Source organism: Anopheles arabiensis, chromosome 3 (genome assembly GCF_016920715.1).
Source record: "Anopheles arabiensis isolate DONGOLA chromosome 3, AaraD3, whole genome shotgun sequence".
Classification (NCBI taxonomy): Eukaryota; Metazoa; Arthropoda; class Insecta; order Diptera; family Culicidae; genus Anopheles; species Anopheles arabiensis.
In genome coordinates, this window is record NC_053518.1 from 49181992 (window position 1) to 49197204 (window position 15213).

Below are 15213 nucleotides of genomic sequence, written 5' to 3' on the forward strand. Positions count from 1 at the left end.
ACAGCTCGAACCATAGGTCAGACGCTTGGAACCAATCGTGAAATGCTCACGAATCCTCAATCGCTGGCTGGAAATCATCTTCTCCGAGCGACGACCGTAAGATACCATTACAAACATTTACTTCTCCGGGCGTACGTTTCTTTCCGATCCTAAGGTGTCGATCTCGATCTACCACGATCTTCCAAGTCTTTCCCTGGCCGTTGGCAGAGTTTCAAAACGAACAGATGAAAAATTACACCGCAGGAGGCAGCAAAACAAATGTTTTATTTCATCCATTTATTATTTTTATTTATTAACGGACCGCCTGCGATAAATATCACGCGAAGAAGAAAAAAGGTACAAATGGGTGAGAAATGATAAAGATGCGAAAGACGAAGCAGGAGCAGCGAGAGCGAGAAAACAGGATCTTGCAAGGTGAAGCGGGAAGCAGCGCGAGGATGGAACCGAGATGGAATAAGATGCGGTTTCGTGTCCTATTGAAAGAGTCGCTTTAGCATTACTATCCGCCCGGGCGCTCAACGGTACCCTTTTTCTTCATCCTCTGCATTAGCCCGTGATTCACGGCTCACGCGTCGGAACGCGTTGAAATTGCCGCGACGGGAAAGTTATTGACACTAATTACCGGTCCAATTATGGTTTGATTTCAATTTCGGAACCAACCACTCAGACCTTTAAGTGGTATATTATTCATTTCATCGTCGAGATTTGTTAAGAAGTATGATGACTTTTTTCGCCCATTTCTCATACCTCGGTGTGACCTTTTGCTTCTTGCTGTGCGCAGCTCCGTCCGTTTTTTTGTATTCCTAAAAGAAGAAAAATGTGCACAAACGTGAGAAGAAAGTGCAATGAATATTAATCATTTTGTGTTTCGCTCTTTTGAACTTGGCTGTAATATTTTCTCGTACACTAAATGCTTTCAATCCTACTTTGCATGGAAAGCTATTTTGTTTTGATTTGTCTAATGCTCATTAAAACAATGATACAGGGTTTCCCACGATTTATTGGTTGGTTCCCATCAATTTTTGGTGGGTTCCCATATTTTTTTGGTGCGTTCCCACGATTTTTTGGTCGTTTCCCAGAATTTGTTGGTCCAATTGTATTGATATCCAATTGGAAAATACCAATAAAATATGGGAACGAACCAAAAATCTATAGGATACGACCAAAAAATCGTGGGAACGCACCAATAAATCATGGGAACTGACCAATAAATCGTGGGAAACCCTGTAAGAGAGTACAAAAAGTCAAAGTAATATAGGCTTTTTTGTTAGAAAATTTAGTTTTATGTTTATAACAACTATTTAAGACCAGATTTCCATACAGTTGCTATGCTCAATACTCAATTTTCAATCACATTTTGCTATCAATTTCAACAAATCAGCCCGATCCCACCAAGTGACATGATCAAAAGTGAAAAAGCCGCCAACAAAAACAAGAAAGAAAGCGTGAAAGCATTCCTATAAATTTTCCTTAATGATGGTGCAGAAAAATGGGAGAAGCAAAAAGAAGAAGAAGAAGAAGAAAGACAGAGAGAACTAAAAACCAACGCCTTACTGCTTCCCGAGCGCGCTCCAAAAGCGTAGTCGGTTATCGGCGCATGAATTATGGGAAGACGAAACGCGATCACATAATATTATGACTCCACGCTGTAGTGGCCATTGCACACGTACACTAAACCATTTGGCCTCGCTCGTGGGACACACGGTCGGTGTAGTAGTAGCAGGATTTGTGGAACACAAAAAATAGAAACGACCATTATTTATAGACATTACCACCGCCGTTGCCACACGCCATACCCCATCCGAAACACTACCGATACACTGGAAATGCGGTGTGTGTCGAGTTTTAATATCTATTGGGTGAGAAGTTTGATTTAGTGTGACCATAAATTTGTCCCGTCCCGGTTAGCTGCACGCTCTCGCCCAAAATACTAGATTATTCCAGCACAAACCGCTCGTCTCACCGTCGGTATGGTACGTGAGTAATGGACGGTTTTTGTAAGCGTATAGCATACAATACATGCATACATCTTTTGTTGCATTCTTAACCATTTGTACAGCCGAGTGCTTCAAAACATTCGGCTGAAGGGAGCACACAATTAAAATGTCATGGTTACAAACATTTTTCTTCTTTGGTTAAAGAGTGTGACGACGCTATTCATTGCAATGTAAATGTGCAATGATTTACGCTCTATCCGGTTGCTTTCAACGTTCAATAGTGCACCGAAAGTGATTTTTATTTGCAATCAATTGTTTGTCTATCACTCACTGCAGGTATATTATGCGCTTTTTATTCAATGTGACGGTTCTGTAAAAGTATTAAAATATCAAGTTGTATTTGTGATGTAAAGTTCATATGTTTGCACAGCTTATTGTACTGACTGTTGGATTAAAGACCATTCCATGCGTTATAAATATGGCAAAGATCATTGCACTGGAAGTGTTGCAGTTTTGAAACATTATTTGTATAGTGCTGCTTCATGTTTAACATAGCATGTGCAGTATTGTTTCACTCAACAGTTCACGATTATGCCACCGATCGCACCCAACAATCGGCACCCAGCCATATCATTATCGTTTTCTGTTTATCATTTCCTTATGGTTTCCCCTCGGCTTTTTATGTGTCTGTGCAGGAAAACTAAACACAACTAGAACTCCATAGCCTCATGCGGTTGCATTGATGTGAGAATGTAAGGGAAAGGAATACAAGAAACAAAACGGTTCGCTTTCATGTTCCTCTGAACCTTCGGAAAGAACCAACACACCATGAGCAGTCAATAAATTTTGTTTAATGTGTTTCGTTTCATTCTGTCGTAGCTCGTTTTTGCTCGTTTATTCGTTCATTCAGCCCCGATCTTCATTGCCATCGAGAAAATAGAACCATCAATATAATTTATTGCTCCCTTACACTATTATATGTTCTACCGCCGACTAACACGGCGTAACATTTCTAAAGCCCAGCGTGGACCGAGGAAACGCCGTAGCGGACGCGCCCGTCAGGACAGTACCCCTGGTGCCTGCTGTACCCTTTGAATTGATTCCTTGCACGTCCTTCGAAATATGAGTCCTTGCAATCTGACGCGGTCTCAGCCCTGTACTTTATGTGCTGCTCGATTCTCGTACGGCCTGGTAAAGATCGACTTCCTGCCGATTTATTCTTGCCCTTAATCATTGTTTTCTATCCCATGGTACTTTGGTTCAGTCTGCGCTGGGTTTCTGCGTTTCCTTTGCACATTTTTATCTTTCTTTCGCCACTGTTGTTCACTTTTCGAAGCCGTAAGGTAACATTGTTTCCTTTTCATCTCACTCAACAACCCATGGGGCGACAGCGTCTTGGGATGGCAGGCTTTTGTGGGATCGTATGTTGCAGTGGTAAGGGAAACAGATTATCAGAACGGTCCCAACACCCTGCTCAGCTCTGCAGTGGAATATCCTATTGTGATGAGGAAAAGTGATAACATTTTCACGAAAAATTGTTGTGGTCTCGCACCCTTGGTCGTTGTTGATGGCTATTAATGTGACATTAATGGGAGGTAATTTAACATAACACACGTAACAGGCAATTCATACCAGTACGATTAAACTAACGCAAAAGAGTCCACTCCTTTCCTAGGTAGTGTTGCTGTCTAGCGTTTAAGACTGCTATCATAAATTATCTTACACTGCAATTATTCATTGAAAATGGAATGTTGAAGTACGACGTTTTTGTTGAATTTCACACTTCAATAATTAAATTAAACTTATTGAACCTACTCGGAATTGTGCCATTTTGGCAGTTGAGCAAGCATCTGTAATGTAATAACTGTACTGTTCTAGCATGTTCTGATTGTATGTATGTAGAAACAATGTTTTATGCTAGTTTCATGTTCCTGGTTGACAAAATGTCGGTGAATTAATGAAGCAAATCACAGACAATAAAAAATAACAATTTTTAAGCCAATTTCCCAATCCTTGCTTGTCCGGTGACAATTTTGTTCAACTTTGTTGATGCTACTTTGCATTTGTACCTGATAATTATACGGAACATAATAGTTTTGGGAATTCCCGTATTTTTGATAGTGCTAATGCACGATTTGTTTTTAACAGAATTACTCTTACTTGAACATTAATAACTAGTTCTTCGATACGGAAAGCTCGAGAAAAAAGCATTCGATCGATCGAACACATTAAAGCATTTTATTGCTTTTAATGTTTTTAACACATTAAACATCCCGTATGTTGCAGTCTAGGCCAATGCTCAATAAGTACCTATTTCCTATACAACTGTCACTGTTTTAAACGACAGCATTACTGAAGTCCAATACATAACTTCATATAAAGATGAAAATAAATCAGAAATAATTTTCTTAAAGTTTCTAAGTGTATGAAAGCCTGCATGAAGGATAAATGATTTTTTTCAATTTGGCCCGTATCATGAAAAGTTTGCCAACTCCTGATATACATCATATATTCAAGAAATAAACCCATTAAAATCAACCGAAATAAAATTGAAAATGGCTACAATTCAAAACTACTTCACATGTTGACATTCAAATCTATCGAACCAGGTGGGGCACTGAAGCAACGAGAGGACTCAAGCGAAGGAAGTATAAATTAAATACGATCTTATCAGAATCACTTCTAATAAATCACTCTAGACACAATACTACACTGACGGCCGTATACCTACACATCACAATACTCATTCTCCTCGTCTTCCGAAGTTGAAAATGAATATCATCATTTGCAGCCCACCCATAATGGGTTATTTTTTACTTTTATTCCGTCAAAAACATATTGATCGATTGAACAATGATAAAACTATGCTACACTTACCTCACAATAACTCTATCAATCTTCATTCTGCGCCCAACAGTCAGTGACAGAGAGCGAGTGGCGACGGTAGCTGGAAAACCACAAGCTCTACAACCCCTTTTGCGCGCCAGATAGGAGGTAATTCATCAAGACAAGTTTCGATTGCCCCATCGAAACCAACTCGTTACACTCTCCTTTGCACACATGTGATTGAACAATATTGATCCTCTTAGCCGACCATTATTGGTTAAGTAATCCCACCCCGAGTTGATTTTCAATCAGGCAAACGTCACCGAGCCATGAGAAACCATGATGGACGAAGAGCATCATCAGCGACCGTTTCATGGCATACTTCACTGAGCACAGTGTCGTGGCACAAAAGGATTGCACAGAAAATCGTTCCATCATTTTCCCGCCGAGCCAAGCAAAAGGGGCATTATTAAGATGAATACTCTATGAACCTAATCAACTACCTTGGCCACTGGCATGAACCGAACCAGGCACAGAAATGTCAACCAACATCCTTGTACATACAGATTCTGGGTGAATATTTTTGTTCCGTCATTCACACCCGTCATTTGAAGGACATTCATGCCCCTTTCGGGACGTCAGGCGTGGAAATAAATGACAGTTGCCTGTCAACATGATGTGTGCGCCGCACCCTAGGACCACAGCGAATGTTCGGCCCGGGGCATTACCGACAGGCACTGTGTTTACTCGGCGTCGGCACCGACGGCTTGCTAAATAAAATTTCACTTAATCATGGCTGTAGTACCGCAACGTGCCGCCATCGAATAACGATCAAAACCGGCTACCCAAGCCGTAACGGTGCCGACGATCTTTTTTGGCTTTAGCGGGTATGAAACGTCTTGTTCTTTTCAACAATGCACATTCACCGATCCTTAACCGTCGTTTTGTTCGCGCACACAGCTTAAACTCACCGCTCGAGGGGTGAACCGCACGAACGTTCACTGTTTCAGGAGGACGGAAGAAATCTCGCTAATTATAAAAGCAATTTCCTCTCCCGAACGATCGCTCATCAATCATAATAATTGATTAACCTTCAGGTTGTTTTTTGTCCTATCATTCCCACCGCTTGACATTCCTTACATCGCTCGCTCGCTCGCCCCTATGCTGGCAATGCTTATGACGAGCCAATTCGAAGGCTAATGGCGTGCAATGTGAAAATCATTCACTCTGTTTTTTTTTACTTGTCAGTTGTTGGTAAATTTGTGATACGCTGGTGGCAACTGATGACGCCACTGTCAACTGCTATTAAGGGAGAAGTATAACGAAATGTTTGCTATGACTTTTTGATTTTCAACACCCGGGACGGACGGAATTGAACAAAAAAATATACAGCGATGCATGGAAATTAGTCTGAATAAAGCACCTAAACCCATTCCTGACAGAGAAGGTATTTGCACCAACTGTCAAGAGTCAAGCTGCGCTTCCTAATCGGAATGATCGATTGTCAATACAGTCGTCCCATTTGCTTGATAGCGTGCTGGTGTGACTACAATTTCAGTGTGACTGTGTTACTGTTATGGTAGATACTTCCTATATTTCATCATTGGAACAAATCATGAACGTCATCTATCTGCGTTTGGGCGCGATATCAATTGAGTTATTGTTAAATTTGAACTGGAAACAACTGCTACCAGCCAAAAGAACAAGTATCATATTGCTACCTCTACCGCCATTTAGCACTTTGTTAGTATGTTAAAATACACAGTTTGTAGCTTGATAAAAACACACCTCGCTCTTGCAATTATTTTAAATGTAGTAATTGCTGCTCCACAACGATCACCGAAAAACGTTGTAAGAGAAAATGTTGCAAACTACATTAACGATGAATATTGCACAGTTTTTCATTCCATACCCTGAACTGCCTTAGAAGAGCGGGAGAGTTGCGCTCATGTGCCACTGAGATGGGCGCTGTCACCGAGCCCCTGGTATCATTTATCTTCGTCATCGCTAGTCAGTCGGTGAAGGTGGAAGCCCGCTGATGGAGGTGAGCTGATGGGTTCCGTGGCTCAGCCCTAGTTTGCCTCTAAGCCGTGTCAGCATGTCTGTTGTTTTCCGTGACTGTTGACATGTTTCCGTTGCACAAGATACCTAAACCCCCCTCGCCTTGGATGGGACCAAGCCGCGTTTTTATCCTGCTGGTCGGGTTGCTGTCACTCCTGCCAAGTTGATGATCCACGCCTTCAAATGTTACCTTCCACATTTCTCCTCCCCTTGGTGCATCCCCTGACACATCGCTTCACCTACCCTTCCCGTCATGCTGGCGGCAGATTGAAAGCGGAGCGAAACAGATAGATTAACATAGACAGATAATTATTTCATAATGCTCATACTGACAGCCCTGTTCCGTCTGTGCCCAGAATGGTGGAGGTAATGGTACGGTCCGTGAATGAGGGTGAAAAAGCATAAATAATATCTGCCACCCGAAGATGAAATATATACGATTTCGATTTGATTTATTCGCCTTAATTTTGTATTCACGTTCTTCCCTGCCCTGAGCTGCTCTTTGCTTTTCCGTGTGCGGTTTCTATCCCGTTCTTCCATTCATGGTGGTGGTATCACTCCTCGGGGCTGGTTCCGCATGTTACTTCCTCTGCGGCCGGATGAATGGGGGGTATACGGAAGATGGATTGCCTGGGATCACACCAGCGGCAAGAGAGAAAGAGATAAATTTCGCCAACTCTACACACTGCTGTACGCAGGTTTGCTAGGGAAAAACGGCAACACAGTGTATGGCACACATTCAGCATTTCGAACGCTCAGAGCTTACAATTATAAGAAACAATTATGTAGGTTTGAATAAGTACCTACTGTATCAATGTGCTCAAATTCAACATACTTAAATTTATAAAAATCATTAGCAAAAATATGTAATATTGTTAAGAACATTATTAATTTTTGTTGATGTAAAGTGGCTCAAAAGTTTCATTGAAATTCACAATTGCTTATAACTTTCGGTTGTTAGTACTAAAGCTTTTAATTCCTATTGTATATAATTTTGATATGAAATGTCATATTGCCAAATTTAACATAATAAGATAATCGTTCAAAAACGCGTAGAAAATTGTCTCAACTTACATTTTTCAAATAGATATATGCTCATTCCAGCTCAGCCGGTCTGGTGGTACAGTCGTCAACCCGAACGACTTATCAACATGCCCGTCTTGGGTTCCAGCCCCGAATAGACCGTGCTCCCATACGTAGGACTGACTATCCTGCTATGGTAACAATAAGTCACTGAAAGCCAAGCTCACTTCACTAGTGGGTACAGGCAGGCCTTGACCGACAACGGTTGTTGTGCCAATGAAGAAGAAGAAGATATGCTTGTACGATTCTGCGTATTTTATTTCTTTCAGTGGAGCAAGTGATGGGATGTGTCCGAGCGTTCTGCTTTGATCAAGTGTATTTTTTAGAGTCTCCTTACAAACTAAAATTCGCTTATATTTATACTGTTCGCGCTGAGGTGTCGAACTCGATTGAGTGTTTCGTCGCGCAAATCAGGGATGTCAAACTCAAGATCACCACATGCTCATTCGTTATTCATATACCAAGTTTCACATCATTTCCTTGCATGTTTTTCAAAATATCAAACAAAATGTGCAGAGTTTGAAAAATTCGGCAGATGTGCTGTCAGCCAATAGTTCGGCAAGTTTCCTTATTAAGAGAACCAGAGCAGTAAAACAATGGAAGTGTGGTTTTTATGAAAGATTCTATGGTTCCATAATTTATACTAGCCCGCTTGGAATTTTAAAATCACTAAAAACAAGTAATTATACACTTTAAAAACTGTCAGCAAAATGGCCAAAATGAGCAACGAAAAATTAATAATTAAAGTACTTTTCAATATCGATCTTAGGAAAGTGAGAGAATGAAACTGTTTAAACATTTTTGTCTGCCTATTTGCATTGATTAAAACATTTTCCGATCCGTTTTCGTGCTGCCGAAAATAGGAGAACAAGCTGCCGAAAATAGGTACAAAAACAGTAGTTTGTATTTTTCAAATATCTCTAAAACATACATGTAAATCGGCTGATAAAAAATAGCACTACATAATACGATAGTTTATCGTTAAAAATAACACCACTTTCATGAAAAATAATGTAAATTGTAAGTGTACGAGCAGTTTTTGTGAAACTACTGTACTAACCTGCCCAATACTGCTACATTGGGCAAGCATGTATTTCTTGATCTATTGTGTACATCACTGTGCGGTCGACTACATGATGATAAAGCCTGCCATGAATGAAAAAGCGAAAATATGAACGTCCATCGCTCTGGAAAGAGCGAAAATCATAACAAACGGGTCGGCTTATGTTACGTTGATTCTACACATACCATCATCTAACAGCTTTGAGTTGGTGTGTAACGATACTAAAAGTAAAACTAGAGCAACAACGAGCACGAGAGAGACAGACAAACAATCGGAGAGAATGGGAGAGAAACGAATGCGAGAAGATTAATAGAGATTATTTTCAGGTACGAGTGTTAAAGAGGGATCCGACTGGTGGTGAAGAAAGAAAGAAGCTAATGGCAGGGCGAAAAATGGAACGTTTATCATTTTTATAGTGGGCATAATTGGTAAGTCTTTGTTTGGATCATAATTTCCTATTGAAATATGGCATGCTGCCACAAATAGCTTGAGAATAAATCACTCCACTTCATTCTGCAGCTTAACGTAAAAAGTACAGCACGCTACCACCGTATCTTTGGTATGTAAGTGCCGTATGCTATTTGGTTAAAATGCCCTACACCTTTTGTTGTTTCCTCATTATGGCACTAAAAGAGTAATTTATAAATCAAACTTAATGAAACAAATTGCCTGGGTAGTAAAAAATACTAAAAAAAAACTCATTGTTTATTGTTAATATAAAAGGGAATGGTCTAACCAGCAAATTAACTGCAATGTATTACATTAAAAGACAGCTTAAAGAAAACTTGTAGAGTGGTTTTAGCCAAATAACATGTAACCATCGTAGTATAAGGACAATCGCAGCTCTAGTTATATGCGCAGTTTTTATTAATCTATAGTTAAGGTACATTCTAGGGGGGACATTTATATGAATATTAGCCAATCGATTCTATACCACCGACTGCTTTAAATCTTTTTGAACTGCGTTATAATGAAACTACTACAAAATCATATTACAGTTAGAATTCAATAGTTTAACGCTTTTTAGATAGCATGCTTTTTAGTTGAACGCTCAATAGTTGGCTGACAGTTCAATTAAACAGCATGCGTTTGTATGGAAAACCCAAAGTCTTTGAAAGAGAACAGGTCGAAGCGCTTAGAGTAAATTGACAGAAAGCCATGGGAAAATTTTGACAGTTAAATTGAACATTGTTTATGTTTAGCGATGGACGTTGCTATGGAGTGAATAAGATGGAAGAGTTTTGTTCAACATTTTGCACTCATTTCCTATTAGAATATTAAAAGAAGTAGAATCCAGTTAGAATATTACATGGCTGATACAATCCAAGGATCTCTTTTATCATTCGTCGCCGGGTTATAAGCAGAAGACGGTATGCATATTGTACTTGTGTGTGCCGATTCGATGTTTCATTTTACTCTCAGTGTTTAATTGAAGGTAAATAGGACTTCTGTTACCCAGTTGGAACATGTAAAGTGCTATTTTATGCCTGTTAAACTTTTCGTTCTTCCAGGAGGACTGTTGCAAACAGTAGTGATTCGTGGCCACGGAATGGCAAGCAATGAGGTTATCTGTATACAGAGTAGACTGCAACTATTTCTACTTTATTCTCCAGAAGTGATTGACCGCAAGAAATTTAACCAATATAATTTCCTAATAGTAAATTCGTCCACTTTTCCACGTTAACTATTAGCCGTGTTTTTGTAAACACTTTTTCATGAAACTGTCAAAAGCGAGCTGAAAATGGCAACCTAGCAACGGGCTTTGCATCGACCTGTTCTCCTTAATAGATCTTGGGAAAACCGGTTTTTGAAAAATTTACAAAAATCTCATAGCCTGCCGAGAAAAATTTCAGAGTTATTTTGTATGGAAAAACGTGCCAACTAAAAAGCACATATTCAATAGTTGGCAAGGAATCAAAGTTCAACCAGTGAGTTCGGACTGTACTTCACAGCAATTCGATTTTTCTGATACTTTCAACAAAAAAACGTTAAACGTATCACGGGTAAGAATTCAATTAATGCAATTTGATTTATATTATTTTATTCAGTTCAATACTAGCAATGCTCTAGACTGCACAAATTGCTTAACTGTTAGATATGATTCGCAATCCAAAATTTTCAGTAAATTTCAGAACAAACAAGTTTGCCAGTACTTTTGTGATTGCACGGAACATCTAAGTTTGAATATGGGCAGAATTGTATCATGCAAAACAAGCTTTAATTGCTATACAACTTTTACAAATAAAATGAAGAAAGTCCTTCGTTCCAACAAAAACGACTTTTACAGTTTCTGACAAGGGTACGACACAGACGCAAATATAAAAAAATCCACAGTTCATTCACAGACACCGAGCTGTCAGCCATGTCAGCGTAAATGAAGGATTGCGTTTGTAGTCTGTCAAATGTAATCTTAGCATGCTGCTGTTTCAACGTCAGTCTGGTCTTGCGTGGATGTTATAATCTACAGCAACCAGAAAGAAAACAACCGTGCTTAACGAAAGTTTATTACATCCCTACCTTCCCGAGGCTTGTTACGACTTTGTTGGACGTACAACCACCACACCATGCACACACACTCACACACACATACAGACCAAACAAGTGGTTAAGATGATTTAAAAATCAAGTTTCTCTTGATGGCGAATAGCAAGCGAACGTTGAGCCACCAATCGAAATTAAACGACATTCAATTCACACATAACAAGGTAATAAAATGCATTCGTATGTGAAAGATTTATGGTAGGTAAACATGAATCGCAAAGCCCGTCAATTAGTCGATAGCAAGGAAAAATGTAAACATACCCATTACCATCTACGGATGCAAACTAGTTTGTGACAACACTAAATTTGTTTGCCTTATTGGTTGATTAATTCGCTTCCCTCAATCGTAGTTCTCATGCTACCAACGACGAAAGCTTATTTTAGATTACAAATATCTATGATTTGATCTAATCCCCTATGATATAAATAAGCCTAGTCTTCAATAATGTCATTGTGCCTTATTGTGCCATTGTGTGGAAAAAGTTATAGTATCAAATAAAATCTATTTCGTTCAGTTTTATGAGATAAAATACAACTTACAGTAAGATCAATAGTTTTACAATTTTATGATACGTGCAATTTGTAACATCGTTCTTTTGCGACTGCAAACTCCACTGCATTGCAGGGCTCTTCAGACGCGCATGCAGTTAAATGTTTTGTAAAATCCCTACTAATATCTACAATAACCGTTCGTTTCTACGGTTCTATTGGCGGGAGATGCAATGGTTTTAGTCAAGAATTATTTATTGATTTATTTATTTAGCAAATTTAGCCTAACATTCTACAAAAAACCACACGAAAAATGATAACATCATCTGCAGCGTATTTCAGTACGCAAAAATCCTGCAAAAAAGGTACAAATTTTTACACAAATGTCGATAACTAATATGCCGGAACACAACTATAACTCAGATGAAGTATATTTCCTAAAAATCACGTTGAAACAAATTAGAGTGTAAGTATAGAGAGTGTTATTTTTACTTATTATCTGATGGACAGTCCGATACGGCCGTATTTTGTTGATAGATAGAGTGTGATAGTCGCACAAACTTGCGGACTTAGTCTATTCAAGATTTGAACGCATAATGAATAAGGTCTACCTGCGATCTACGACACTATCGCACCCCAGGATATCAGCCAAACTGCTTGTAGAATACAAAAAAAACTGCCAAGAAAAAAAAACTATATCGACAAAACAATTTACAACATCAACATCAAAAAAAGTGCCAAACTAAAAGCCGAAATCAGATGAATACCGGTACACGTAAATATTGAAGGGAACGCAAGAGCTGACGAATTAACAAAAAAAGGTACCGAAAGCCACAATATCATTAACAATAAAATAAGAATTAATGACATAAACAACATGATGCAAGAAAAAGCAAAAGCAAATGACTCCAGTTAGTCGAAGCTAAAATATAGAGAAATTAAGCCTCTGAATATGCGTAATCGGACGCAAGTCTGACATAAACATAGGAGGATAAATCCTTTCTCGTTAAATAAGAAAAATAAGAAGAAGAAGAAGAATATTAATATCAACACATAAAAGCCAACTGATACTAACAAAAGTTTGCTTCGTCGTAAACAATACAAAGCAAGTGCATAAATGCATTCAGCCAGGAACCAAGGATCAGTGCATAAACCAAACAAAATATAGTATTACGCCTACGAGGAGTTATAATCAATAGTTTATCAGAGTTCCAGTTTACATATGCTTAAGGTCGGTTCCTTACACCACCAATGTTTCTCAAAAACTGGGGAAAATACTGAAAATTTAGCTAGAAATTATGAGAGCATTCTATACAAAACCACGCGTCAAAATATAAAATGGTCTTCTGCCATGGTGTGGTCCCATGGCACAGCCGTCAACTCGCACGACTTAAAAACATGCCCGTCATGGGTTAAAACTCCATATAGACCTAGTTCCTTGTCCCGCATGGACCCAGGAATGACTATCCTTCTAAAAGTACAAGTGACATTACACAAGTGAAAGATAGCCCTAACATCATTAGTTGTTCGAAAAGTCATAGACCGACTTAATTTGTTTGCGATAAAAAAGAAGTATAATTTAAATCCTACTATTCAAGGGAGTGTAAAAATCATTTATTATTGGCAGATTGGTTTTTAGTGCATCGGGAAGCTAAGCTGAACATAATGTATCAAAATCATTTAAAAGGTTTTTTTTGTTTTCTTTTGTTGCATGAGATTATTTTAAGCAAAGACAATCCGATCATAAAGGGAATGGTTTTCACAATATCTGTGAAGTGATTTGCCCTTACATTCTTCTTTTGCATAACATCCCTGGCAGAGAAGTTTTTCTTCACCAATAATGTTGATATACTAATTAGCGGAGACATTCCAACTAAATACATTACCCTCGTGTCCTGCTGCAAGTGAAAATAAATTCCTAGTTTCACACTACTCAACATCGTGCTTGCTGAACTACTAGGACTGGTTGAAGCAAAAGTATGCGCTCTTGACGCCATAACCCGTTTGTCCCTTACGCTGTGCCCTTTTCCCCAGCGACCAAATTTGAAACCAACGAATGCACAATCTCGTACAACCATCTCTCATCTTTTCACCATCGCCATACACATTTATTATGTTTCCTAATTTGAAAATGACACTCTCTTTTCAACACCACAAAAAGGCACCCCGGGTTTGGATCGGGTGCACGGCAGGGAGCGGTCACAACCACTCGCTGACAGACCGGGCTACTGGAAAGTCGCGCTGCTCGGAGCATATCATCAGCTCATAATTCGTGACATGAGTTAAAAATTTTAAAATTAATACGACGTGCAACAACGTTCAGCACAGACAGAAACAGTGACAGCTCTCTTCTAGTGCATTGCAGAACCGGGTGGAATACGACGTGAGCACCACTCGCTTATTCCGAGCTACGGTAACAGCGGGGCTGGTGCCTTGTACAAAAAAAGATGTATATATATATATGCACTGTCGTGGCCCTGTCGGAGGTTAGTTTCTGGCCAAAGGATCGAAGAAATGGATGTGCGGGGGAAATTGAAGCAAAAAGCCTGAACACACGGTGTGAAAGACGTCGAGAACGAAGATAGACAGTGAGAGAACTAAAGCAGCTGTTGATGTCACATTTCATTTACAGTTTCTGTCGGCTTCCAACGGGTACCTTCCCTTTCTGCTTGGCGTGAGATATATCATATGTCTGTTTTCGAATTGTTGTTGTTCGTACCGCCGACGCTTTTCGTTTTTCGGTTCAAGCCATTTTCTCTATTCTGTTTTCCAATGAATCTTACGCGAAGGACAGCTCTCTACCCAGAGTGACACGTTTGATGGTTGCGTGCCTTGCTTGGTACGTTTTCAATTTCTCACATTTATACCTACTAGCTTCTGAAAGTTTATTCCATTTGCTCTCGTATTCCATCATTCACATCACACTGCAACGTCTACTGTCTAGGCGATTGTATAGTTTGATCCAACATTCGAACTTGTCAGACACGACCCGATGAAAATACTGTGTACGTGCCGCGTACAGCATACTGAAAGAATGTTCAATCAATCAATGCAATCGCCGCCGATCAATCCAACCAACACGAGCAGGACGGTGTGGGCCTAAATTAAATCATTCTGTTATGTAAATTCTAAACAGTAGCCGACAGCCCACGATGGATGGAGATGACGTGAGCTCGCTAGTCATGTGAGACCTGCCATACATCCGAGGGGAGA

At 39.5% G+C, this 15213-nt stretch overlaps 1 long non-coding RNA gene across 1 annotated transcript; it reads right to left on the minus strand.

Annotated features, from left to right (window-relative positions):
- Nucleotides 1–227: 227 nt before the first annotated feature.
- On the minus strand, nucleotides 228–15004 carry LOC120904462. Its single transcript, XR_005739761.1, has 2 exons — nucleotides 14872–15004; nucleotides 228–803 (listed from the first exon to the last, which is right to left on the minus strand). It is a non-coding gene; the product is annotated as an uncharacterized LOC120904462 (long non-coding RNA).
- Nucleotides 15005–15213: the final 209 nt, after the last annotated feature.